Source organism: Centrocercus urophasianus, unplaced genomic scaffold (genome assembly GCF_019232065.1).
Source record: "Centrocercus urophasianus isolate 14NV4802_14NV808 unplaced genomic scaffold, USGS_Curo_1.0 seq_10, whole genome shotgun sequence".
In the NCBI taxonomy this organism is placed as follows: domain Eukaryota; kingdom Metazoa; phylum Chordata; class Aves; order Galliformes; family Phasianidae; genus Centrocercus; species Centrocercus urophasianus.
In genome coordinates, this window is record NW_024884142.1 from 85259101 (window position 1) to 85283639 (window position 24539).

General features: G+C 41.7%; 1 long non-coding RNA gene across 2 annotated transcripts in view; it reads left to right on the forward strand.

The window, feature by feature from the left end:
* LOC122161065 overlaps nucleotides 1-13998 on the forward strand; it is a 28105-nt gene extending 14107 nt beyond the window's left edge. The window contains exons 2-5 of one of the 2 annotated variants that reach the window (XR_006169071.1): nucleotides 9048-9243; nucleotides 9513-9693; nucleotides 13506-13561; nucleotides 13818-13998. This is a non-coding gene — a long non-coding RNA (uncharacterized LOC122161065). The remainder of the gene's footprint in view (nucleotides 1-9047; nucleotides 9244-9512; nucleotides 9694-13505; nucleotides 13562-13817) is intronic. The other variant, XR_006169070.1, reaches the window with a different exon arrangement.
* The last annotated feature ends 10541 nt before the right edge of the window (nucleotides 13999-24539 follow it).

Below are 24539 nucleotides of genomic sequence, written 5' to 3' on the forward strand. Positions count from 1 at the left end.
TAGCTGTAGGTGGAGGCCACAGAATCCAGTGACTTCTGAAATGAATTTGGTAATGATAATACAACTTCTGCTGCAACAAATCATACTAAAAATAAACAAACAATCATCCTGCCAGGTGCTGTTTAAAGTTGGAATGTTTTACCAGTTTCAGAGGCCAAAGACTTAGTGAACTAAAACATTATATCCATAAACGCAGACTTTTAAATTCAAGGCTGGGAAACACTGGGATACAAGAGGCAGAGCAGTTTCAGCTTTTGGGCCCCAAGGAGCAAAGATGGGGTGAGCTTGTGGATTTTGACCTGCATCATTTCTGTGAGTGAAAACATGTTTTAGCCTTCACATTTGTGAATGAAACACCTCACAGTGGAGTTTAATTCATACATCCATGCAGAGAAGATAAAGCAGACAGGCAGTTCTGTTGTTTGAAAAAGTAAGGCTAAGAAGCAACGGTTCAGAGAGCATTGAAAGCTTCCCATAAATGACTCCATTCTTTTGCCCAGTTCAACTCTGGTCTGAATCTGTGGAGCTGCATGAGAGCATTTTATAAACTTAGATGAGAGCACAATGTGGTTTTATATACACATTTATATGGAGTATCTTGCAGAGTGCTGTGCGAACAAGGACTTAAATACTGGTAATGCATCAGCTATGTAAGCAAATGTGGCAGCAGCTCTATTTCAGTGATAGCTGGAGCAAAGCAGACCCTGTCCAACTGAGGAAGGCGTTGTTGGCCAGGCCCTCAGAGAAGGAACTGCTCCTCAGCCATCTAAAGGAAATGCTGGATGCTTAGTGCCCTCCTGGGTGCCAGCAGCACGAGGAACATGGGGCTCAGCTCGTACACCAGCACTATACACCAACACCAGCACAGTTTCACATAGGGTATAGTGTTCTTGCCCTTTGCCCCATTGTGCTTTGGGTATATGTGATGTTACCTAACTCAGTTCCTGCCTAACAGCATTTTTTATAAACAGCCATTAATTTTAGGTTTAAAGTTCTTTTCAAGTAATAACAGCAAGTGTTGAAGTGTTTGTGTTTCTGTCTGAAACGGAGGAGCACATCCTATCTTTAACAACACAGCTAATCCTAAGCCCTTTCTTTTTGGCAGCAGATTTGTATCAGTGCTCTTGCTTTATAACAATAAATCTCTCATCAGCTCTCTTTGAGGGGGGGGGGGGGGAAACAGCAAGAGTCACGGAATTACCAAAGCAGAAAGTGAGACAGGCTGACTGGTTGAATTAATGATAATACCACAAGATGGTGCTGGACGTTTCACTGTCTCAGGTTCCTGAAACTTTTTAGCTTGTTGCTTAAAAATTGTTAGATCTGTATTTCCTCTGGCTACACTTCCCCCCCAGTTGAAGAACTGAGAGAGTTTACACTGAGCTGTGCTGGCTCACTGCAAAGGGATGTGCAAGTGAGTTGGCACTGTACCCAGGCTGGAAAATAAGTTTTCTGGTGCATGTTATCCTGAGAACATCATTGGTGGTGATCTGTAGTTGTGCATCCCAAGATGATTTCACGGCAGGTCAGCACAGCTTTAGTCCTACTGCAATGAAACCCCCAAGGTTAATACTGTTTTCCAGGCCTCCTGTTGCTCACAGCAACGTGGGATGGTGACAGAACAATCTTTGTGGCATTTCTGATGGAGTTTTTTGTTCAAAAGGGAGAAAAATCCTTACAAGTAGGAACTATATAAATTCATTCAATTCCATTTTTGTAGAGTTTTTGTTCTAGACAGAAAAAAACCCAAAACATCTAAGAATATAGATTACCTTCCTCTAGTGGCTTGTAATTCACTCTTGAACAAAGAGATCTGATCAGTAGTTTTTTTCTTCTATCTCTCTAAAATTAAATTCTCGGTATCGCAAGGTTTAGCAAACCATTTCTGACACTGTCAGCCCATGACTGGTAGTGCTGTTAACATTTCCTAAGCATGTGTTTAGGGAAAAATATGGAATCGGTAAAAAAAATCAGTAAAACTTTCACTTCAGATTCTCAGTGAGAACAATGGACTTACAGTGATTTGTGACCACTGCAGATAAGGCCTTTAAGTAGGAAAAGGGGTTCTTGCTTTTATAACATTAATGGAGTTCAAATCTGGATATGACATAACTGGCCAGTATAATATAGAGGAAAGCATTCATATCTGGAATGCAAATATCCTTACTCTGAAAGTGTTTATGTTCCCATCTGAATTCAGGGAGCTCATCTCAGCTCTAATTTGTGATGTCTCTGCTCCTCAGGATTTGTGGTCTCCTTTCCCACAGACAACACCTCCTACAGTCTCTTTTTCCAGCTGCTCTCCTGATTTTATAACCAGTCGGCCCAGAACAACACAGCAGATGCAGACTTCTAATATACAGCATCAGCTGCATCGCTCCTCCTGTTTGTTTTCCTTACTGATAGAGACGAGTGGTTTCAGTGGCAACAAAAGAAACGTGTCCAGCTCCCCTTTTATCTTCAGTCTGGAATACATTAGTCATCTCTTGTCCTACTTCAGTCTTATGCGCCTTCACTGTAATAGAGTCTTTTCCAAACTGCATGACACCCACTAAGGCATATGATGAAAGCAGAAGGAATGTGACTTTTGTTTATAGTCAGCATCACTCCGAGGCTTGTGTTAGTGATATTGCTACAGAGGAAAGGTTAAAAACCACTTGTAGGTATTCACTGAGAACACAGAAAGTATTTTCTAAATGAGAAATTGGAATGGTTTGCATTTATGAATAAAACTGCATATAGCAGATCTCACTGTGTTTTTATTAAGGAAAGAATTCATTCTTAGGTTGAAAGATAGAGAAATTAGGACATGGGAAGCTTAACAGAATTATAGAGGAATGAACTGGGAACTTCTAATTGCCTGCCCATTCCAAGGTGTGAACACTTTGTACACATTTCTTTGTATGAAATGGGAAGTATTTTGTGTTTACCAGGCCATTTCAAGCAATGCAACCAGCTGAAAAGTCAGCAGCTCAAAAAGTAGTAATTCTGGGTCTGCTTTCAGACACAGTCAAGCAAGTACTTTGCCATATCTTCTTATTGTAGAAGACCATGGATTTAGAATAACTTTGTCATTTTATGGTAGTACACGTGACATTTTTGTTTTGGAAAATATTATGTAAATGTAGTATTAGTCGGATGTATTGCAACAGCAGATATTCTTAGGAATACTGAAATGGTGCTGTGGAACTTGGGTTTTCCCAGGCACTCTTCTGTGCATCTGCTGAACGGTGTGAATTTGCCTTTCTTCCCCTCAGCATGGCTAGCAGAATGCACTACCTGGTCTGTTGTAATCCTAAATGAAAATGTAGATTATTGCATAAGTAAAACTACAGTTGTTATCTAAAGAATTCTGCATTTTCCTAACCAGATTCAAATTTGGAACATCACTTGGATTACAACAGATTCTTCATGGGACCAAGAAAGTTGGTGTTTACATAAAGTCTTCTGTAGTGACTGTCTGGTTTCTGGAACATGTGGTAGCATATTCATACTCCACACCCTGCATGAGTGATACAGTTATTGTAGCCTTCTGACAAGTGTAAATTACAGAATAAAATCTGCTTTCCATGTAACCCACAGCTCTTTCACACTGTCTGCCACTACCTGTATACCTGCATGCTTTAGGGCTCCCTCGCTCTACAGAGGCGTAAGAAAGCCTTAATGAAAATGAAACTCATGGCCCAATACTTTGATCATCTCACTAGTCTCTCCTTTACGTCACCCTTTCAACTATCTAGCCAAAGTCGAGGAGGATGGAAAAAAACAGAGGGTTTTGCATTGCAAAATGCTACCTAATTTGTGATGACACTTTTTGTAGTATTATGATGATACTTCCTAAATAGACCTGGCTGTAAGTAATGAAATAATGATAAGCAAACACTTTGAAATTTCTACTTCATCCTTGGAATGTTTAGAAATACAGAGAAGCCACCTTGTCTTGTGATTTCTGTGGGAATTTCCATGCTGCTTGCCCTGTCCTGTGGGATCAGGCAAGGGAGAGCAAGAATCTCAGAAGTGGCTCTGCATTTAGGGCTTGGTTTTCTGTTGCCCTCAAGCTTGCTGGTTGCTTATAGCTAGGCAAAGCAGGTAAAAACCCTGCACATTTTCTGCTTCCTTGCTTCCAGTCTAACTGAGGTATAGTCACCTTCTGCCATTTATCTTGGTGCCCTGCTTGATCTTGTCTTGGTCAATTGTCTTAGTGCAATTGTTATGTACCTCTCTCGGGCAAAGCAATCTGTGAGTTTGCTCCTTATGTACCTTTATGCAAAGGGCTGGAACATCCCTCCTGTGGGGCAGGCTGAAAAAGCTGGGGCTCTTCAGCCTGGTTAAAGTTTCAGGGGGACCTGATAACAGCCTTCTGAAGGGGCCTACAGGAAAGCTGGGGAGGGACTTTTTATAAGGACATGTAGCAACAGGACAGTCCCTGGAGGAGCTCAAGGGCAGGCTGGATGGGGCTGTGAGCATCCTGGTCTACAGGGAGGTGTCCCTGCCTATAGCAGGGGGTTGGAACGAGGTGGTCTTAAAGGTCCCTTCCAAGCCAAACCATTCTGTGATTCTATGATTACGTACCATGATGGGTGAACATACTCTGGGAAAAACCATGCTGAGGTTTGGGTTTGTAAGGCAACTTTCACAGAACTTTGAAGAGTTTTGGTTAGAAATTGTTCCAAATTATCTGGAACAACCACTGAGACTGTATAAATTCTGATATGCATGCATTAAAGGAATAGGGTCAATACCTCATATTGCTGGGGATGTTATTGTTATTCCAGCTAATGTGCACCATCACAATATGGGCTTAAAAGTTGTCTTAGCATGGAGCAATACATGACTTGGAGCAGTCATTGAAAACTCTTTGTGAATACTGTGGCAAAAGCTAATGTAAATAAAGAAAGATCAAAGTAAACTTTGAAGTAGGAATGGAGCCTGACATAGCCTAGCAAGACATAGACATAACCCAACAAACTGGAAATATTTCATTTTCAATTTCCTCTCCAAGATACCAGCCTTAAGCCTTACTTTATTATTATCATCATTATATTTTTTTTATTTTTACTGTCATTTAATAGAAGCTATGCTGGCAACTTATTTTACAAGCTTTCTGTAAAGATATGGACTGTATTTTCTTTTTTTCATTATTCTTGACTGCATTTCACTGTGCAGCAGAGCAGTGCAGCTTACCAGCTCCACTAGCACAGGACAAATTAAGTCAGTGCCATCACAAAAACACCATGCAGAAAATGAGGAGTAATGAAGGCCCAAAAGAATGGGTCAGCATGTAGGTTTATCCATACATTTAGCAGTATCCTTTCATTCACCTGATTTTCACCTTTATAACCTCTCATAAACACTGCAGTGCTGGAACCAGCCATGCAGAGTCCTCTTTTCCAGACTTGTCTCATGTACTCAATAAAGGCTTAGGTCATGGTTCCAGCCTTGACGTCTATGCAGGCTCATAAGGGAAGCAACACCCTTCATCTGTAACCACACAAGTCTGCACAATTATCCATCTCCAATGTTGGAAGATCTGTAGGGCAATTTTTCTGTCATTTAGGCACCCCTTTGCATACAGACGGGACCTTCTCCCAACCATTTCATTCCACTGAAGACGATTTAAGAGCATCAGCTGCAAAACCACCTTCCCCCATCTACTCTAAGAGCATGCTGCCACACAATCTCACCCAAAGGCATCCTGCCAAAATGTCTTCTCACTGGTGCGTGTAATGCAACTAGTGACCACTGGGCTATAGCAATGAGCTAGCAAGAAGGCAGAATCATTCTTCACATGTAAAATAACAGACTGGCTGAGCTTGGCAGGACCTCTGGGTCCATCTGGTCCAACCAAGCAGGTCTTCTTAGAGCAGGTTGCACAGGAACGTGTCCAGGCGGGCTTTGAAGATCTCCAGAGAAGGAATTCTTGCTGAGTTATGTCTTTTGGAAACAAGCCTGAGCAAGAAACTCCAAATCCTAACCTAGACTTCTTCAGAGCCCTTGTGCATGAACATCCTACATGTTAATAAGCATCTATTACTGCTGTATAATAGACAAAATTTAACAGACTTGGGATTATTACTTGGCAAGCTATTAGTAATGAATTCTTATAATTTGGTGGTGTGAAAGTGGCAGAGATATCCTACCCTGTTCATTTCTGGGAGACCTGAGAGATGTGTTGCTAGAGGAGCTCCTTTGAGCGAGCTTCAGGCAGCAGTCTGGAGACTGCCAGCTTTCTCAGCTGAGACCAGAAGCCACGGGGCAGCAGAAAGCTCCTTTATATTCCCCAATTTTCTTTGCCAGGGTGAAAATCCCACACTCCACCTGGAATGCCTGGAAGTCAAGATCCCATTTGAAACTGTTCTTGAGCTCAAGATGAAGGCAGTAGCCATAAGAAAAGCTCTGGATTGATGCGATGGCCAGCAGATCAGCTGCACAAAGGCTGCCATTTCCAGACAGACCTGGTCCTTCACAGAGATTAAAGTAAATCCCAGCTAGCTATAATCCTAAACAACAAATCGGGATGTGCTATATATTATTAAATGACTCCTCCGTTAATTTTGGTCTTCCTTGTCTTGAAGAGCATCAGGAGCACCAACAGTCAGGACCCTTTACATGCAGCGTGCCACTCACCAGATTTGTTACACGGTCTCTTCTCGAGAAAGAAACTAGAGCCAGCTGAGCAATCAGAAGGCCTGCACTCTCAATGACGATTGCTGGGTCAGTGCTTTCATTATTATGGGTTCTTGGTGGAAACATAAACCACCACAGCAGAGAGCTCTCGTGGTTTGTACAACTCAGCAGAATGCACAGGCTGTGTAGTTTAAATGTGTTTTATTAACACTTGAGCAGTCACTTCATGCATAGATAGCTTTTAACACTGTTGGCACATAAATAAGAGAGCCCCTGTTATGCAGTATATTTGGAAGAAAAAAAAAAAAAGAAAGTATTTTCCTTTCCAGAGGCGTGTGCCTCTGCAATGTGAGGTGTTGCTGTATCATCTCTCTGCCTTAAGGGATGTGGTATGATTGGTATATCACTGCTTGTAGGAAGCCAGGCTCTGGGGATGCAGCTGTGTTGCCAGAAAGTCTGCACACTACAGACATTTCTTTTTTGTGCTGCCAGTAAGTTGTGGCTGTGACTGCATCCCTAAGGGTTCCCGAAATGTTTTGGACTGTAGGTGTAGCTCTGTGCTGCCAGAAAGCCTGTGGTTGCAGATGTCTTTGTCTATAAGGCTGAAGAGTTGTAGACTTGATGTATCAGTATGGGCTATAATAAAGCTCGAATGCAAAAGGTGTATTGCTCTCTTCTGCTAAACCCTTTGGGCCATCCCAGAGCTGTTTGTGTCCACAGCGTTTGGACACACACTTCTCTATTTGCCCTAGCATGTCTACAGGATAATAAAGTTTGAGGTATGATGTTTGTGACAACTTACCCTCTGTTTTAGCATAAGCTACATCCCTCTGACGGTCTTGAGACCGTTTTAAGTTGCTTGTTAAGCTTCTGACACTGGTGGTAAGTAAGCAGTATTCTGCCCATTATTACAGATGCATGTTGTCACGTTTACAGAAGACCAATGTTCAGCCTGCTGGTAAAGTGTTTTAAAACCTTTGTGCTCTTTAGGCTTCCTAACCAGCTCTTAACCAGGGAGAAGACTGATCTGAATAGCAGCTGGAACAAGCGCTCTGCAGCAAGTAATAAATCTTCAGCTGGAGCTGTGGGCAAAAGGAGCTTAGCTGGCATGTGTACAGCATACACAGAAATACTACATGCATTCATTTTCATGTTTTCAGGATCTGCATCTTCTGGTTCAAGGACAAAGTCCCAAATGCATATTCTTGCTTCAGAGCTTGGGCAGTATCAACACATTGAAATACCCCAACTTTGGCATGACTTTGTAACACAAAACAGCAGCCTGTGCTATGCCCAAAGGAATGAGTTATCCTTCAGGACATGGTGTGAAAATACATAAGAGGAATCCCGGCCAAATCTTTGTATTTCTCCCTGCTGTGTATTTCCTCTGAACAGTTAATTGGCTCTAAGGATGCAGTCTAGACAACTTTCTCCTTCATCCTGAGGCTAAAAATAAGGAAGTGTGAAAAGGTGCTGAACTTTTGCTGATGTGGAACAGGCTAAAAACTTCAGAAGACTGTGGGGATTCTGCTTTTCGTGATTGCTCATTACAGTCACACTTTATGTCTTCTGCACAGGAAAAAAAGAACGATTGCCTAATTCAGTAGTAACATAAAGCTGAATGCATTTTTTTTCACTGAGTACTCAAAAGTACAGATCCTGATGTGTTTTTAGCCAGTAAATGAATGTGATCATGTGCCGAGATGAAAAATAAGGCTCCAAATACCCATCTGGATTCAGAAATAAACTCGGCACCTCAGGCTCATCCCTAATGGAAAGAATGACACACACAAGCATGACTTCATGGTCATGAGGCCTTGAAAATGTACATCCAAAACGTTCGTAACAATATATATTTTATCAGTTTTGGAAGCTGCTAAAAATAAGAGCCAAATGATGAAGCAGCGTGGAGTGTCTGCAGGGAAAGGTGCTTTGTGCCAATAAGTCAGGGATGTTAGCTTTTGGCTCACAAGTCTGAGTGATTTTCTGGCCATACAGTCAGACTTGGATCATGCAGATCTTGCAGAAATGTGAGAGAAGTAGAAAATGCCACTTGCTTCCTTAGGCTCAAAACCAGTACTAGCCCATACTTACAGAACTGTACTGAACATTAAATACAGTATATGTTTCTACCTTATCTTTCCTTGAAATACATACAGAAAAGCAGCCATTCTTATTAGACTGACCATAAAGTGAATTTCTAGATGCTACAATTTGTACATATTTTCTTGTCTTTCCTCCCCCAGGTAAATCTGCTCTGTTCTTCTAATGTAACCCATAGTACGACCTTGCTACAAATACAATTTGTTGTTAGAACTGTAGGAAATGGAGCTATTTTTCACCCTAGAATTGGGTGAATATTGCAAGAGCTTTTTGCATAGATACTTGCCAGATTGAGTGTTTAAATTATCATGCTTCAGGTACAGCTGTTAAGTATGCAACTGCAGTGGACTTGACAAGCTGGAGAAGCCCAGGAGGCAACCTGTGAAGAAAGAGAACAAGCAGTGGGGTTTGTACTGCTCACAGCTGAGTGCAGTCTGTTTCACTTCCAACACCAAAGGTCCATGTGAGCTGTGCTAGCCCCTGGCTTGCTTTCAGTGGATTTCTACACATTTTGTAAGTACTCCAATAAATTAATTTACTTTTAAGAATTAATTTTACTATTTAAGAAAATATAATCAAAGGATTTGTCTAAGTTCTTATGTTTGAGCTTGTAGCCCTGCAGATTAACACTGCAGAGGTATTTCCAAGAGCTGCCTTCCTCTTGTCAGGGTGCAGAGCAATTTCTTGTGAGCTTTGTGTCAAGACAGCTCATCCCAGTGAGCTGTGGGTTATTTCTTCATTTTGCATGGATCCTTGCTAAGCTCATGCTTTAGATACTTCAGCAATGGGCTACCTCTCTGATCCAACCAAGCAAAATTGGTGCCAGTTCCAAGCCTAGTCCACTGCTCTTGCCAGGATGCTGTAGACGATCTGCCAATTGGGCTGAAGGCCAGGAGAAATGGTAAATGCAAGACTGCAATGCTCCATCCTCAGACAAAAATCATCAGATCCCAAGGAAAGTTGGTGAGTACATCAGGCCTGGAACAAGGGTGATTTGGGGTTTCTTGACTCAGAGAACAGCAAGTTTCTCCAAAAAGGACTGAAGTTCTTTTACCAGGAAAAAGAGCCTTTAGCCTGTCCAGTGCTAAGGGAGCCATATTCCAGGTCACCTGCATGGCTGGGAATAATGTAAGGAGAGGAAGGGGAGCAAAAAGCTTGGGGGATCCTGAGTGGCGGGGAGCAGAATCTGGTGGTAGCTGGGGACACTTGCACTTACTCTTCTGTTCCAAACCTGCTGCTTCATCTGCTCCAGCAGCTTCCGAGTACTATACCAGTCCTCGCAGCTGCAACAGTGGTATGTGAATCCCTCTCTTTAGGATATTTGTAATCAGTGACAGTTTTGATGTGCTGCCAATATTTTTCTTTCAGCAGTTCCAGCAGGAGTGAGGAAATAGCAAGCTTTCAATTATTTACACTGTGGCGATACCTGAAGAGAAATTCACCAAACAAAAAAAAAGTACTTGTCTGCACCAACTGTTTTCCTCCTAATAGATTTCAAAGCATGAGATGCAAAAAGATGTGAAGCTCTCCAAGTCAAAATCTTTTTTGTGAGGAAGGCTATGTCCAACAACAGCAATCTCAGTCTTCCTACTGTCCCATCCCAGGGCGGTGTGTGTGGCTGGGGGCTGCCCTGCCTGTCTTACCCTCCTGCATCAGGCAGGCATCAGGAGCTAATGGCACCAGGACGCAGCTTTCCATTGCATCACAGCAGGCAACCACCAGCAGGAAAACTAGTGCTGGTTGAGCCGGTGCCACATTGGGTTTGTTCTAACCCAAAAGCCTGTCTAAACCTATTCCATCAACACTTTTTGTCATGGATGCAGTGACTAATGTCGAGAGGCTGCACAGAGAAGGGCCATCCCACACCCTCCTCCACGTGTTATCAGCTCCCATCTACTGAAAACATGTCTGGGCAAGGCTTGGCTGCATAAGCGTGGCAAAATGTTTTCTCAGGAAAATAACGAGATTATTCATCCAGAGATTGGAGTGCTTGGTGTAATCTCTCCTCAGAAAGACAGAGAGGAGGGAAAGAGAAGGCTCTGGGGAGACCTTACTGCAACATTCCAGTGCTTGAAAGGAACTTACAAGCAGGAAGGGGACTGACTTTTTATGTGGTCTGATAGTGATAGCACAAGGGGGAATGGCCTAAACTAAAAGAGGGGAGATGTAGATTAGATGTTAGGAGGAAATTCTTTACTCAGAGGGCAGTGATCTCAGCTATCATTCAGAGGAAAAATGTGGGATGTACAGTAGGAAGGGAAAGTGCACCATGGAAAGGGTTGCTGTGGCATGCCCCGTTCTTGTACCGTGCCATGCCAGTATTGCTGAAGGCTGGGTTTGGGCCTTAACCTGCATGTAGGAAAGAAGCTTCTTCACCAGAATTTCAGAATAGCAAAGGAAAGTGGAAAGTCTACTTCTTGCATCAAAAGTATTACCAGGAAAAAAAAAAAAAAGAAGAAAAGAAAAGAAAAGAAAAAAAAAAGTTGGGAAAGAAAAAACCAATACAAATTACCTCTAGGTATTTTTATGCACAGATCAGAAAACCTTTCAGAAAGCCACACAAAAGTCATTAGTGACTGTGACAATGGGGAGACAGTAGAGTGAAGAAAAATGTCTTCGCTTTTAATTATACTGGAGACTTTTTCCCTTGGGTTCTCTCTTGGTTAGTGTATAAATGCTCCGTAGCTAATTAGCTCTTCCTTCCTTCAGAGCAATTTCATGATTTTAATTAATATAGCATCGCTAACCTATTAATCCTGCCAATTGGCTGGAGGTGTTGGACAAATGGTTAAAAACAAGCAACAATTAAGGTGGACCCGTTACTTATAGAAGCTTTTGAAAATTGAAATAGCTTGCTCAGCCCAATAAACACACTGCAGACCATCTAGGAATGTCCCAGCCTGTCTCAGGTAAAATTAAGTCCTGATCCAACAAGCCTTTTCAAGTCATATACAGTTCTATGGATGTGAACTGTCTCACAGGAACTGAAAGAATCAAAGCAATTCCGAAGGCCTGGGTGGTGTGTGGCAGCCCTGGTGATGCTGACCCCAGCTGCTGAGGTTCAGGTTGGGAGTTTCACATGGGTGTGGAGTACAGCATCGAGGCCACATTGGCCTTCAGATGCCAACAAGAACTCACATTTTTGAAGCAAACCTGCAAAGGTCATTATAAATTGCTTCTGAGAAGATGTGGGAGACTAAAGCAGGAGGAAGAGTTTGTTTTGAGACAACCAGTAATTTAATGTGCTGTAGAGGGCCATCTGTAAAATAGTGGTTGAGTCTGGACAGCACTTGCACTGAACTGTACTCATGGTACGACATATTGACACCTTCTGTAACCTGCTATTTATTTCTCCAGAAACTCATGCTTCTTTAAAAGAAATATAGAAAAATAGGAGAAATGTGTATATCAATAAAAAAGCACAAAGGCTGGGTGGAGAGCAGGGTTGAACCTGCACAGCACTTGGAACGTTGCCACAGAGAGGTCAGAGGAATCAGCTCTGCAGTGACAGATGTAATATCAACATTTTAACTGCTGTATTTGCTTGTGTAATGGCTGTGTGCGTGGAGCAGGCACACCCTGCAATCACAGCCCCAGCTGACAGGGAACAAAAGAGCTCTGGCAGTTTTAGAAGGTGTGCACACAGCGGTGTGCCCTCCTTTCAAACTCACAGAAACACAGATCTGCCCATTACCATGGCCTGCCATCTCACAGAGATGTTACACCTTTTCCTCCCGGGAAGAAGGGACCAATTCTTCAACATCTATTGAAGCTCTCAGATACATTTGACACATGAAGCAAAAGCAGATCTGTGCCAAAGCCTTCCTCCTTCCCAGGTGAAGATAATCATCCAAAAAGGTGTAGGAGTAATTTGGACGGGGCAGTTCCATGTGGGATTTCATTTGAAGAAAAGTATGATTCTGAAAGAATACTGGCAGCATTACTTTTTGTATTATCGGACCGTAAACTGTAATGCACTGCAGCCCAGTTTTAGCAGAGAAGTTTCACAGTCATATTATAAACAGGAACATTAGCAGTTTTATCATCTTGTTCCAGGTAATCATCTTGTTCCATATAATTATTAGCTTTCGCTTCTTGGGTGAAGCAATCTTTTAAAATCTGTTCCTATTTAATTAGTCACATTCCCTACTGACTGCCACAGGCATCTCCTGAGCAGGTGTAGTCTTGAAGCTGTGAATACATTTTCAGAAGCGATTCCAAAAAGGAGCTGCTCAGACTGGAACCAGCAGCAGAAAACCTTTTCTGCATCAGTCTTACCATTCAAGACAAGAAGATGATCTGCTTGCAGGCTGTGTAATGAGGAAACCAATTGATGAGAGAGATCTGGTCAGGGGTAGGTGAAGGGATTAACATTTTAAAGAGGGCACACTGCACTGCACTGTAATGCAGCCTGACTTTGCTTGCAATCTTTTTGTGATCAGTGTTTGAAAAGCTTGATCTTAGCTCCTGTGTGTTACCTGGGGCTTTAGGTGTACTCAGCATCACCCCCAAGTAGATCTGAATGAGCTGGTTGGAAGGCAGGGCTCCCAGGGAATAGTGGCCTGAGGGTGGGCTTTGTTTCCCTATGGACTGAGTTTTGAGTCTGTACATTTATGCTTTGAAGCACCCAAATCTTGCCTAGCCAGAGCTTCAGATGATGTTCGACTTAGAGAACGTAAAGACCATCTGCTGGGAATTATACACCATTTTAAAAAACGAAAGCTGGGGCTTACCAGTGGTAAATTCATCTGTAATCTTTTTATCCCCACAAGCAGCTGATTTTCTTTAGATGCTGCAAGAGACTTCAGGATTCTCTGGAAGGGAGATATCGGTAGGTCACATTCTCTTCTGTTTTCACAACTAGAATGAATAGCTTAAGGCTAGAGGAATCCTCCTCTATTCAGAAGGCTTACTCTACTGAGCCCGGGTTATAGCAGTAACAAAAATAACAAAACCCTTTGAAATTATTCCACGGTCCATGATAACCTTTGTAAATCCCACATCAGGAGGAGATCTGAGAGAGTTATAGCACCAGTGTCACCATTTTTTTTTCTTTGACTCTCAACCAAAGCATCTCTTTGTTGCAGAAGACCAACTTCTCTATGAATGTCTCTGCACAACGTAGACAGGAAGAAAGCTATGAAAGTCTCCTCTCTCTTCACTCTCCTCCTGGCTGCTGCACTTGGCTGAAATAAGGATAAAAGCCAACCTTCATGTGATAGTATCATGATTATTATTAGTCTTGGATGATATCCCACAATGACATCAAGCTCACTGTAACATGTAATAACTCAATAAAAGGATTAAACTGAACTTAAGCTCTTCCTAACCCTCAATATCTATTGCCCACGTACTTGCATCGGAAACGGAGAAGACGATTCTCTCTTAGAGAGTCTGATTTTATTTCCACTGAAAGAATTTAATGATGGCAAATTCATCAGTTTCAAGAGAAATGCTCTTGGATGGAACTAATCTAAAAAGAACAAAAATCAGGTTCCTAATATTGATATATTAATCTTCTGCTTGGCTCCTTATTCACATCATGAAGCCATTACTTCTGGGTCTGTTTAGATAGGTATCTAGTCAGTGAAATTTTCTGTGGGGAAATTTCTCACATAACACTCTGCATATGTTGCTTGCATAATCAAAGGATCAGCAAAGCCCATTTCTGCTTTTTCTATATATTTATTTCAGTGTAAACATGAGCACTTCCAAAGCACACCAGGGTTCAACCTCTGGGTGGATTTGTGTGCTGAGATGATATCCTGTTCTACAGAGATTACAAATTCACACTGCCAGCCTTTAAGCTTCTCACTTGGCCCACAGGAGCCCTAGGCTTCTTACAGCCAGTTAAGTCTCAAGGCACCTAAATTAAATATTTTGAATAATCACAGAGTAAAACCTTGACTTTCAAACATGGCTTCTGACTTGAGGAAATGACGTTCCTGATTGCTCTTAGAGCATCCTCACCTTGACTTGTGTGTAGGAAGAACTGTAGATCTCATGGACCTCAGCTGGAGCTGGAGGCATTAAATATGTGACCTCAGGCTGATCGAACTGGGCACATGCATCAAGCACAGCAAAATCAGAAACTGCTTTTGAAAAAAAAACCCTTCAGCGCTCTGTCAGAGGAGATGTGGGATAAATACAGATTGCTCCCCTCCATTTTCAACCCAGGTGATGCATCTCAAACACAATACTGCTCTTTGCTTGTATTGAGAGAAGGTACATAAAAGTCCGGAAGATAAAGCTGAAGCCAAAGTGTTTCATATATTTTTTTACCCAACAATGCAAACCTCAGAAGAAGAGTGTTTGGCAGGTATGATAACATACTTTTCTGTCTAGAAAGTTACTGACCATTTCAAAGGGGCAAAAGTATTTACTGAGAGGAGGGAAATATTTTTGTCTTCTTTGTACAAATAAATGGCTTGTTCATGACGATGTAGTTATCAGTAAGCATGTGAGTTTCTTGATGTGCAGTTATTGATTTTTTTCCTGTAAATTATCTTGTGGTTATGCTGCCTGCCTCTGAGAAGTGCAGGTTATTATTGATCATTATGAAGCTGCTAACTACATGGTAAGTTCTCCAGCACTACTTTCATCTTTTACCTTTCCTATCCTCTTTATTCTTTTTTAGACTTTCTTTTATTTTCCCAGAAATCCTGCCTGCCTGCATAATATTGTTCTCTGACTTTTCTACAGTGAGATAATATTTCCCAAATACCATAAGCAAAATATGGGCTCATATCTATCCAGAGCATTTATTTGGTGCACTAAGCATCAGTCACTGATTGAAACTTGCATTGTCTTAAAGCAACTTCTCATGATGAAAGAATAGGCAGCAAGTTAAATTTTAAAGCTGTCATCTTCTTTATGTCCTCAGAATCCTCAGAGAATGAGACTGAGAGAACAAAATGCTGCTTAACTGCAGCAGTCAGTATGGCTGGATACCTGTGTAGAACTGAGGCCTAACTCAGGATAATGTAGGTGAAATATCACAAAATGTGAGAAAGCAAAAGCTTTGCAATGTGCTGGAATAGATTAAGACTGAGAAAACAGATTTTTAGTTTTTTTCTCATTCTCTTTCATTTACTTTATCATCAGACATTGCTACGGAAGGATAAAAATAGATTAAATCATGGCATTTACTTAAGACATTCAATTATTAATGGAAAGAAAAAGTTATAACACTCACGTTATATGAAACACATCTTTAAATAAACCAAACAAAAACAAAGTCAGTGAGGAATCCTGAAGTTGCCAGCCTAAACTGCTTGATAATGTAGAAACAAAAGCACTTTGAAAAGACTTCTACAAATCCTCAGTAAGTCCCTATATCTTAGGTAATCCTGAGCTAACTAACTGAAAGATAAAAATGTAAGCCCTTCATGTTTGTGGTCAAAGATAAAAAAGTCCCCAAAGTCCTCTACTTTTCTTGTGAATCTGATCTAAGTTCCTTAATCTGTTATTCCTGAGCAAGCAGAAAACATAAATGAGTTACAAGTCTATGGACAGAAGATTTCACAACCCCCTGATCTGTAGGTTTCTCTTCTCTATTTTTAAGGTTATCTGTCTTGAAAGAAATTATATTAAATGGAGTTGTCCATTATCTCTCCCTCTCTATGGTGTTGAAAGGAGGCCTGAAATGGTTAAACCTCTAAATCATATTGCCTTGTTTTCCTTTCTCCTCATATTGGATTGTCAGTTCTGGGTTTTCACGAGGCTTGCCTGGAAATCTGTTGGAATCTGGTCAGGGTATGTGTCAGTACTTTTCACACATTAGTTAAATCCACCAGGAGGATACAGTGCGAAGAGAAGTATATAGTCAGTGCTGGATAGCTTTGTAACAAGGATTTCCATCCTCTAATATGCTCCTCAATTCAAAACTAAGACAATAAAATGTACAGGAGAATACATGGAAAGAAAACAAGGACCATCTTTCCCTCATTCCTTATAAGCTATCATCACCATTATATGAATGCTGATGTCACGCAGCCAAGTGTTGCAACATACAGTTGCCTCATTTATTCTGCAGCTACGTTTAGGCCAACAAATTAAGGGTCAGAGAGAATTCTTTAAATCTGTCTTTCAGTGTTCTTTCTTCTGTGTTGCAGGTCATTTTCTGCTCATATTCTGTGGGCAACACAGAGATTTGTTCTGTGTTCTCACCTTCAGATGAATCTGCACATTCTGAAGAAGACTATGCTGCTCAAGTCTGTCATCGCTTGTTGACGTAACTTTTTAATTAAAACCTGACGAGATGAAGAAAACTGACTGTGCAGTGGTGATTGATTTATATGAAGTTACTTGAAAGATTTCTCTATGAATGGAGATTCTTTGTTTCTCAACCAGAGCAGAACATGCAAGCCACTGGCATGTTCTCAGAACCTTAGAAGGCATTAGTCATGATGGAGTGTTCATTCATTTGAAGGGCTCGTGAAATTTGGCCCAATTGGTTCCATTTTAATATCAGTCCTGCGGATTTATGCTTTGTCCAGCAACAAGTCAAAGTAATGTTATATAACTATTTCGAAGGCAAAAGTACCAGGCAATAGCCATAGTTCTATCTGTTCTTCACTGATGCAGCTAAATCCTTTTTCTCAGCCTTGGGGCACAAGATGAGACATGGAACAGAACTTTGACACCATCCTATTGTCTGACAAATCAGATGACTCGTAGCACTGTGTCAGAACAAAGGATTGGGATGGGCAAATGATTTATGACATGATCCATTTAATGATCTACGAGGAGTCTCTGCGAAGTGAGGTCAGTCAATGGCATTTTTAAGTAACCATCACCTTTCTCGCCTCCAGCAGTGGCTGCTTGCATTTGCCTCCATTTCTTCTATTAAAATTGCCCACACAGTGGTGTTGGAAGACATCTACAGTGGTTGTAAATTATTTTTCTACAGTATATGTTGCTGCAACTATTTGTTCAACATTCTAATGAGCACTCTTCCTTCCACCTTATTAGTCATCTGGCAAAGGAGAATGGCTGCAGTGTTTTTGCTCCGCAGCTCCACATATCAGTCAAATCATTTTGTCAAATGGTAATCAAAGATTTTTTTTTTTTTCTTTTCTTTTTTTTCCAGAAGAGATCAAAATGTCCCATTCCAGAAGGCTAAAATGGAATTCAGCACTACTAGGTACCACTACACTATCACTTCCATCTTGAAATTGTGAAATTGGTCACTGTCTTGACTGGCATTGCAGATAAAGTTAGCTGGCGTGGTGGCAGAAGCCTTATTAGCAACCCACACCAATTTTCCTGTAACTTGGAGAGACTGAAAGGGAGAGCTCAGTGTTGACGGGTCATTTGTGATTTTAACAGCCAAGTTCCGCCTTTTGCTTCAGACCAGCAGATGCATGCATTGGTCATGCAGCTTTAGGTCTCCAGAAACACTGAACGTGTGAGTAGGATGTTACAGAACTTGTATTTTCTTTCAGAGAAGCAGGTAGTAATCTGCCAAAAACATGAAAAAAACAGCCTGAAGAAATAGAGCTAAGTGCTCTGGTAACAGAAGCGCTGTCTCTGAAATTGCAGGGTGTGGTTAGTGACCTCCACAAGCCCTGATATGAAAGTATAGACTGCTGTCCTGCAGCGGCGCTAAGGAACAAAGTTGAACTGCCATGTGATGTCATAGGGTCTGAAAGCGGTGTGGCACCGCTCTCAAGGAACCACCAGAGTGTGGAGTCATTTAGGGAACATTTCCAAGATAAAGAGGGAGTAAGGAAGATACTGTCCTGGCCTCTGTACCAAGGCAAAGCCAGAGAGCTCCATGTGACACTAACAGACATGCTGGACCACCTTTCCTCAAGTATTGCGTGCAGAGACTCCAAACATTATGTGGTGGTTATCCATTCACAAAGCACGAAAGACTGCAGCACAGGCACTGAAGGCAGCAAAATAAACAGTGTAAAATCCATGGAAAGCTCTTTCAATCTGGCATATGCATTGGGATTCAGTCAGGAGACTCATTAGAGCAGCCAACACTGCACAAACCAGCAAGGCTGAATATTGCACAAGAGCATAGTACAGAGAGGAATGCTGAAGCTGCTAGGCCACCACTGTGACAAGGCACTTCTCTCGTACAAGGCCTTTGCAAGGTTCTTCACGATTTCTGAGACTCCCTCACTGAGACTATCCTATACAAAGAGAACCTGGGGCGTTACAGAGTGACTCATCTGCTGACCAGTGCCATCTATTTACTTGGAACACCACAATGCCCCCAAATTCCTTACCCCTTGTCTTGCCATGTTCCAAAGCATCTCATCTTTGTGACATGAGGCCTTGGAGCAAGTGAAAGCAATCTGTATTGCATCTCACCACCTGTCAGGACTCGAGTGCAAAATGAAGATGGGGTGGTGCTAAGGGAGCAGAAGCATTTTATTGCATTTGTCATGGGGACTGATGTTCAGACAGTATAACCTTAACCCCCTTCCTCCTTTTTTTAAACACTGCTTTGGGCTGTTTGCTACCATAGCTCCCACCGAGCAGTAGGCAGTGCATAGAGATTGGCCAACATGGAGTTCATAAGAGAAAGAGGCAAGAAAAGGATCTGTTCCAGGAACAGATCCTTGGCTCTGATCAGTTCAACAGATCAGTTGGCTCTGACCCAACAGAAGGCCTTCAAGCCTTTCCCGGAGAACCCTCGAAGGACCAAAATGGAGATCACTGCTCTGGAAAGAGCTCTGACACAGACACTGCAGAGGAACAACGTCAGGGATTAGCTTCTTTTGTAATCAGAGTTAATGATTGCAGCCCAGACTACTGCACTCTGGGGAAGATATACCAGCCTGGAGTAAATGGGATTCCTCCCACTGCAGGCAATGGGCAGTTACACCCCTGGAAAATGGAGAACACCAAATGCATCAGTGGCTTTTAACAAGTTTGGTTTGCAGACCTCTAACACTTTTCTGGTGCAGATCTCAATTCATATGCAATTAACTTGAACTCTCTACTTACTTCATTACTTACCTACATAACTATCAAAATGTGAATCCATCATAGGCTTGTTGTTCAAAAAAACAATGGATTGTATGGAATGTATTTTTACATATATTTTTTCTTACTATTCAGCTTGAAGTAATCTTAGCCTGATATTCCTCAGTTGTGAAATTTCACTGCTATGCAAACTATAAATAGCACAACAGCCTTCTATGCTGTTAACTTCAAATATGAGTAAATGCAAACACATATTCTTGGTTAAAAGACATTCCTTCCAACTATTTTCTCATTGCTGAAACTGGGCATAGGATCCTGTTTCCTTGACCACAAGAGGCAGCTTGCCAATGCAGTCTTTTTGCCTTACTTACATCCAGAGGATCTCTTGGCTTCTTTCAGTTCTTCAAAATCTTTCTCTTCCACTGACATGTGCAATAACTAACAGTCAGTTAGCTCCCCTCAAGTACTGGAAGGCCATAATGAGATCTCCCTGGAGCTTTCTCCAGGCTGAACAAGCCCAGCTCCTTCAGCCTTTCTTCACAGGAGAGGTTTTCCAGCCCTTTCATCATCTTCATGGCCCACTAATATCCTGCTGTGCAATGCCTTACTGTGTTGACGCAGCAACAGCCTTCTCACAACACCACTGGTGTCCATATAACAACCCCCCTATTTTACAAAACTGAACTGCAAAAGCCATTACCAATCCAGAGTGATGAACGGAGAGGAGCTTTTGTGTCCACGCTCTGCTCCACTCACTGCTGCTTGAAAAGTGGCTATGGATGAACGCTCCGCTGAAGTATATGCTCAATTTGATCAAGACCAACACCTAGAGAAGAAACAGAGCCCCTCAACCCCTATGCTTTGTGGTGGAGAAATGTGAGAGAAATCAGTGGGTGAGGGTGAAGCAGTGCATCATCCCAACGGGGGATGCCCTCCTAGAATGCCACTCTGGTCATTACGGCAAGGCCAGTGGTCAACAAGGAGGATACTATAAGCCAGAGTTGGGGCTCTGCTACATTTAAACTCCACAAAGTTTAATGAGGCTTGAGCAAACAAAATCTGGCGGCACAGTATCTATGTGTAAACTTATCGTCACTGAAAACACTGCGGTGCGAGCTCTCCAGGGAGGGCCTCTCCCTCATCCACTTCCAGAGAGGACTGCAAGCACTCCAGCAGCTTTCATGCAAGCCTTCCTTCCACTAGAAGGAATGGCATGAATGCAGCAGGCGATATACGTTCGGCTGTAGCCCATGGAAAGCGTTTGAGGAGCCATTTGGCCTCAGTCCAGGCTCAGGCCAGCTGAGCTCCTGTGGGAGCGCAGGGCTCCTCACTGCCAGCATTGTCCTGGGGCTGACAGCTGAGGAGGAGCGCACCGAGGAGGCTTGGCAGAACATTTCACATTACTCAATTTGTGCAAAATGTTGGTGTAACATATGATGTTTTGGAGCAACTAGCTGAGTTATGGTTAAAGCTCTCCGAGTGGGGTGATTTTCCTGTGCTGCCCCAGGCGTGCTCAGCCATCTGTTTGTCGGATGGGGATGCGAGGGGCTGCATCATGCTCCAGATGTTTTCCTTGTCATCCAAGCACAGGCTGCCTTCAGAAAAAGAGAATTTGAAGAAGAAATTCCTGAATAAAGACAAAAAGCTCATACCATCTATGGTCATGAATGTTTGAGGATGACATGATGATAAAAAAAACTGAAGATAATAGCTGCTCAGAATTATTGCCAATTTGTTCTGACAAACACTTCTGGCTTATCTCACATGATGGCATCCAGTGCTTCTAGAGCTTTAAAAAGAACTGATCTAGAGACCATTCAAATAAGTGGGATCTGCCCTAAGACTCCATTGGGATTTGGACTGTAAGCACCAAAATGCTGTCAGAGCTTTATCTCAAGCTGCGGTACTTCCTAGCAAATATTTTGTCTCTTGGATCTGAAGATTGCAACCTTTGACACAAGAGGTCCAGCAAAAGAGTGGCAGGGAAGTTTTGATAAGTGTAAGGAGAGGGAAACATAGATCCAGCATACTATAGGTATGGCTGATATGGGCATGAATAAAGATGCCCTGATGACTGTCTGGTCAAAATCAGAGTGTGGCTTTTTTTGGGTTTTTTTTTTTTTGGTAACTGACTGCTAAACTGCCATTGGTGACGTTCTTGCCCCACTGAAACAAATAAGATTTGTGTCACTGACTTGAGACGACCAGCATTTTACACTATGCAATTAGATGTGAAACCAAGCCAAAATCCCAAGACTGCCTTGAACTTTGTCTGACTTGAAATCCAGTTTTGAACTTCAGAGCTCATATTCAGTTTTGTAGAACAGATGCAAAGCAGAGGCTGTCATCTTGAGAAATGAATCCATAGGGGACTTTGTCTCAGAAACAACTTTAGGAAAAAAAGAAAACCACAATCAAAAAATATGTTTTTCATCTTGATCTCATTATTGCCACTAACTGTATTGGAGTTAATTGTTTGTCTGCTCTTCTCTCCAAGCCAGATGTGTTTCCCCCTTTTTCTTTATGGAAAGCATGTAATGCATTAAAAGCTATTGCCAAAAATCCACCTGTTAATATCTCAGACTAGCAGGAGTGATTTTTACTAAGAGAAAAGATAAAATGACTTATGACCATAATTGGAAGACAGCCTGGTTCATGATTTTCTCATGATAGATGGGGAATTCCCCTTGGAGAATCTTCCCATGTCCAAGTTCTCATTTAATAAATGAAAAAAATTCCTCTACTGATGATTCTGTAACACAGAGGAGCTTGGGTTTTAGAGATTACATGTATTTATAATGTACATGCATGAATGTATTTGTGAGTATAATAGCTAGTATAAAGGAAGGGCTGCATCACCTCACTGGCAGAAAGCAGTAACTTATTTACACTAAGAATATGTGCTTCATGGTTCACATTCCTTTCTAGAAGGAACTGAGAGGGACCTGGAGGAGCTCTTCAGGTACAATAATCAGAAGGGTCTTTTCTCTGTCCCCAGTCTATCCTGTCATGAATCTGTCTTCACATGGCCAGACTCACTATGCATTCCTCTTGGTGGAGTTTAATCTCAACTGAAGGGCAGAGTAGTGAATGACACCTTGCTATGGGGAACTGAGAAAAACACATTACAACTAGAATGTAATGATGGATTTGGGGTCTCGTCACAACATGGAATTGTCCATCTCTCCAAACTGCTCATTGCAGCAGCAGCAGCACAAGGAGCCAGCTGGGAAGCTGGGATGCAGCCTGGGCTCGTTCATGACTGAGAATATTGAGAAGTGAGAGCAGCATGGGATGAGAGCACGTGCAGAAGGCTGCTCATACGATTTGCTGATAGAAGAGACGAAAGCTTGGAATAGTCAGAACCTGAGAGTAGCACCATGAAATTGTTTAGTGATAATACGTGTCCTTTATATTGGCCATATGCTTTAAGAAAGCTGTCCTCATACTGTTGCTTGTCGGCCACATGGGATTATTAATATCCTTTCCTAAAGTAAAGAAAGCAGCTTTCTCCCAAATATTGTCTATGGAGCTTTTCAGCAGTGGCAGTTTCTGTTTAGTCCTTTTCAGGATTTTATTAAAATCTCAGTGGCAAAAGCACTCCACAGTTTTTTTATTCTGTACTCTACAGCTCGAAGAAGTATTTTGCAACCAGGGAAATGCAAGTGTGGTTTTAATGGAATTGCAAAGCTGTATCTGAAATATAGCATTAGCCAATTTACCTATATCAGAAAGAAATGTCACACCACGCTCTGTGTGTGTGTGTCACCATGAGATAACACAAGCCTTCTGGGAATTAGGAAACACTCTGCTTTACTTGTGCCTTCAGCATACAAGGAGTAATTACTGCATGGTAATAAGAAACACGAAATGTCTAATTCCTGCCACAAAATGGCAAGGAAAAAATAAACAATTACTTCCTTGTTACGAAAGATCACGTTCCTTCCCACTGACAGAAACATCCGTAATGGAAGATGTCTTTGGAGTGTGCCTGTGTGCCTGAACTGGTCTGTGTGCCTGTACATGGCATATTTACGTGTGTGCAGCTTTACGATGCATACAGATACACACATATACATTAGGTACCACCTTCAGGTCTGTGTAGATGTTTGAAAGAAACCACTTCAGTCTATCTCTTATAAATCATGCACACATCTCTAACATTGTAGCTATTCAACATAATGTTATCCTTTAATTGGAATTTGGAATTGCTTTGGACACGTGGCAATATTGCTCCTTTAAAAATGCTTTAAATGCTAATGCTGCAGTAAAAGGACAGGAATTTCCACTGGAAGTTTTTACGTTCAGATTTATAATAGTTTTGGAAACAATATTTAATTTTGCAAATAATTAGGCATATTTTAATGAATTCTATCAATGCTGTTGTTTCTATAAATGGATTCTTTTACAGACTTGTAGAAAGAAGATTAAATCCACCACCCCAGAAAGAAGAAGAAAAAGAAAAGGTAAGGAAGGATGCTAGGACTTGGCTGTAGGACTTGGAGAGTTTTATGTTAATTATTGACTTTGACATTTGCTGTATATGACATGTCCATTCAGACTGACATGGCAGCTATAGAATACTGTTGTCCTTTGTCTCAACATTGAGCAAAATGTTAACAACAAAACTGCATTCCTTAAGCTTTCTTCCATTGGTAAGAGATCAATGAACGAATACGTAGTTCCATAAACACAAGCCTCAGGACACATTAACTCTTCCTTGGTGTGAGAATCAGCCGAGTTCATCCAGGACATAGCCTTTAGTGCTAATAAATGTTAACAAATGACTGACAAGCCAATTTCAGCCAATGGCTTTCTCATGAGCTATACATTAGGACTATTGCTTAGCACATCAGCTGCCTGTC